The sequence below is a fragment of the Prunus dulcis genome, chromosome 4, assembly GCF_902201215.1.
Source record: "Prunus dulcis chromosome 4, ALMONDv2, whole genome shotgun sequence".
NCBI classification, from domain to species: domain Eukaryota; kingdom Viridiplantae; phylum Streptophyta; class Magnoliopsida; order Rosales; family Rosaceae; genus Prunus; species Prunus dulcis.
In genome coordinates this window covers 4,258,651-4,262,923 of record NC_047653.1, presented here as the reverse complement: position 1 = coordinate 4,262,923, position 4,273 = coordinate 4,258,651, and the positions used below count along the sequence as shown (strand labels likewise).

The 4,273-nt window shown below is 44.0% G+C and overlaps 1 pseudogene; it reads left to right on the top strand.

Annotated features, from left to right (window-relative positions):
* Window positions 1–2,727: 2,727 nt before the first annotated feature.
* LOC117624255 lies at window positions 2,728–4,273 on the top strand (annotated as a pseudogene).

Here is a 4,273-nt window from a genome sequence, read left to right as displayed (position 1 = left end):
GGCCAAACGGGTCATTCTCATCGACACGTCTCCGGACGTAGGCTAAACTGGCCACCCTCATTGACATGTCTCCGGATGTAGGCCAAACGGGCCACTATCATCGATACGTCTCCGGACGTAGGCCAAACGGGTTATACATATCGACACGTCTCCGGACGTAGGCCAAACAGACCACTATCATCGACACGTCTCCTGACGTAGGCCAAACGGGCCACACTGATTGACACGTCTCTAGACATAGGCCAAACAGGCCACTATCATCGACACGTCTCCTGACGTAGGCCAAACGGGCCACACTGATTGACACGTCTCTGGACGTAGGGCAAACGGGCCACTCTCATCGACACGTCTCTGGATGTAAGCCAAACGGGCCACTATCATCGACACGTCTCCGGACGTAGGCCAAACGGGTCATACACAACGACACGTCTCCGGACGTAGGCCAAACAGGCCACTATCATCGACATGTCTCCGGATGTATGTCAAACAGGCCACTATCATCGACACGTCTCCGGACGTATGCCAAACGGGCTACTATCATCGACACGTCCCAGGACATAGGCCAAACGGGTCCCACTCATTGACACGTCTCTGGATGTAGGCTAAACAGGCCACTCTCATCGACACGTCTCTAGACGTAAGCTAAACATGCCATAGCTCAGAAACACTCAAGCAATTCACAAGACACTATGTGAATTGAAGTTATTTATATATATATATTTAAAAAAAACAACTGAAATTTCCATAACAAAGTGATCAACCGGCCAAGTTCAACAAAAAGAAGATGGTCAAACAAGACCAATTATTCTAAACAGAGAGCAGACTACAAAAGCTGAAAAGAAATAAATGAGTCTTCATCTACTCCGAGACGCCAACAGGAGATCCTTAATCTACAGTCTCTTCCGCATTCACCTGATCAGCCATGCTCTCAGCCGCTCCACCTGCCTGATTCGCGATATCTTCCCCCACCTCTTTTTTAAAGCAGGTGAAATGTTGCTTCCCTTTGTTTTTCCAAGGAAAGACTTGAGAAAAGACCAAGATCGCCAGCCTGATGGATTTGATCAATCAGCTCAGCACAAGTGGATGAACTTGACAGAAAGTTCGTCTTAAGCAGATCATGCATGCCTGCATCCCCTGCAGGGGTGGACTTGTTCACCTTGGGATTAGCCGCTGACGTTGCAGAAGAGCCCTCGGCTCGAGCCTATGACTCTCTCGTCTTCTTGGTCGCCGCCATCCTCACCTCCAAATGAGTCAACGACGCTGAATCTACTTCACGCTTGACATCTCATGACTTAACTGCTGGATCATGATGATTGGGTAAATGAGAAGACCTCCCAATTCTACCTCCATCCTTTGACTGGTGCAGACGACCGAACTTCAATATCTGCATCTCATTGCCTCATAGTAGGTGAACTAGATCGCGCACGGACTACTTTACAGAGCAGATCACGGTCTCCAAGCTTGTCTGTAGTAGGCTTGAGTGGAACGTCCCAAATATTGCGCATATCGCCAATCTGCTTGCTATCTACACCAACGAGATGTTTAACCCTAGCTGACAACGGGGGAACATCTCTTACTTGACTCTTCTCAACAGAAAGGATCCTTAGCTTCTTCCTTAATGGTGTCACATCCTTCGCCCTTGAAGTCACAGCTTCATTTATTGAAGATTTGACATCAGCCTTCCTTCTTTATGGGGGTCCGGCAGAACACTCCTTCTACCCAGCTGGTAAATCATCAGAGACTGGACCATTCTGCTTCCATCTCTCAACACCTTGGGCAGGGGGCAGACCACCAACTTTTTTCCAACACTCGCTCAGTAGCAACCAGCGGCCACCACCGCTCCAACCGTTTTCGGCCGCCAGTCACATCGTCAACCAGCCTAGTCCCACCCAGCTGGTCCTCACCGCGAAAAAGAGAAGACGAAGAAAATATATACGTGCTCGACTTATCTTGGGATGCACGGCAACTCCCCTCTTCGACAAGCAGTACAAATTCTCCAAGATCTTTCTCAAGGTAGAAAGTAGAGAAGTTAAGTTTGCGATGTGACACAAAGTGAAGAGAAGCCCTGTATTTATACAAGTTGGACAACCCAGGTCAAGAAGGAATCAGAAGCTCATTCCTACTAGGAATCCAACTCCAACAATTGTCAGAAGCCTACACCAATTGGGAATTCGATCTGCAAAAGGAGTTCAACTCGCATAATAAAGCCCAGACACAGTTGGAGAGCTCGAAAAAAATAACTTCATCTCCTACATGCCACGCAAGCGCCATGCAGAAGCTGGGGGCATTTGTGGGAGCATATATTTTCGTCTCCAATCAGGGCACGCCACGTGGAAAAGAAGATTATCTCTTAAAATAATTAATTACACCAGTTTATCTGGCTAATTAATTATTTGGGATAAATATCTTAATTAATATGATATCATCTTTATTTAAAGAGATAATATCATTAATTAAGATATTATCCTAATAAAGAGAAGATAATATCATTTAATTCAGATATTATCTTCTTAAGAGATAATATATATTTAATTCAGATATTATCAGGACCAACTCGATTCCTACGAAACCCTAGCCCCGAGGCTCCTATAAATAGACAACCTCATTCATCATTCAAGGAATCGAGGAAGAGAGAGAAGGAAGATCGAAGGTTGAAGGATCCAGAAGCGAATATTCTCCCGTGAGATTATTTGCACAAACAGTAACATAAAATCTTTTTCAGTGGTCATGCCGTATCTTGTTCGTGAGAATCTATTCCTCGGCAACATCGGCGATGCAGCAAAGGTTATCCGAAATGGCAGCAAAGAGATCACACATATTCTCTGTGCAATTCCCACAAAGGAAAGCAAGAAGGTCTATGATGGCGGGTCTCTTCGTGGATCAACTTCTGTTGGTGATGGGTCGAAAAGTTGTTTGCTTTCCGATAAGTTTTCGTACTCGTTGGAACGTGCAGGCAAGGGTTTGAAGTTGGTGAGAATGGGGGTTCCGCTAAGAGATATGGACGATGAGAATTTATTGGATTATTTGGATGTGTGTGGATTTTATTGATGAGAGTAGAAAAAAGGGTTCTGTTTTGGTGCATTGCTTTGCTGGTGTTTCCAGAAGTGCATCTATCAGTACAGCATATCTGATGAGAACAGAACATTTATCACAAGAAGATGCACTAGGATCCCTGAGGCAAAGCTGTGAGTTTGTTTGCCCCAATGATGGTTTTCTAGATCAGCTCAAAATGTACGAGGAAATGGGCTTCAAAGTTGATCGTGCCAGCCCCGTATATAAGTCTTTTCGCCTGAAAGTATTGGGTGAATCTTATCATCGTGGGGATAAAATAGACAGTTCTAAATTTGGGGCAGATCCTGGGTTGCCTAGTGAAGTTGCCTCTGGAGTAAAAACAGCTCAAATGGGAGGAAAAACTGGTACACCAGCATTCCGCTGCAAGAAATGCTGAAGAATTGTTTGCATTGCAGGACAATGTTGTGGATCACATTCCAAGCTAATGCGGGGATCAAGATAGATATTTACCATTTAATTAGTTATTTTATGAGATATTATTATTTTTTTATTTATGTAGTTTAAGAATATCTTTTATTATTTATGTGTGATTTTATAGATAATTAATTAACTTTTGGACCAAGTAACTTTGGTGCTCAAGTCTTGTAAAACCTATAAATAAAGCATGCAATAGTTGTAAGGGAGTTTTGGTTGATGATTAATGAAATAGTTTATTTGTGGCATCGATTTGTTAGGATATATGTGAGTTTGTACTAACCTTAGACTTCAGTACTCGTGTGTGTTATTGATGACTTATGTCTGGATCCGATCCACATTACAGGTGAGAGTGAGAAATCGTTTGAGTGGCGAAAGCGAAAAAGTAGCAACTTGTGTGAGGATTCTGAATGTTCATCCATTTTTGTTGAGCCTCTAAGGTGGATGACAGCAGTTGAAGAGGGAGAGCAGTGGAGGGCAAGTTGTCATGTGCACATTGTGAAGCTCGCTTGGGTTACTTCAATTGGTCAATTGGTCAGGCATCCAATGCAGTTGTGGGAGTTGGATCACCCCCGCCTTCCAGCTTCATAGAAGCCATGTGGACGTCAACATGTATACCTTTAATAAAATCATGTGGAGGACCAACACAAAAGAAAATTGGGAAGAATTATCCCAACCCGCACCCTGCATGCATGCATCCGCTTCTTGCGATGAATTGAAACAACACTTCTGGCATTTTCAACGCATCAACACCTGGCAGGGCTTGACTGCTTTTCCCCTTTTCTAG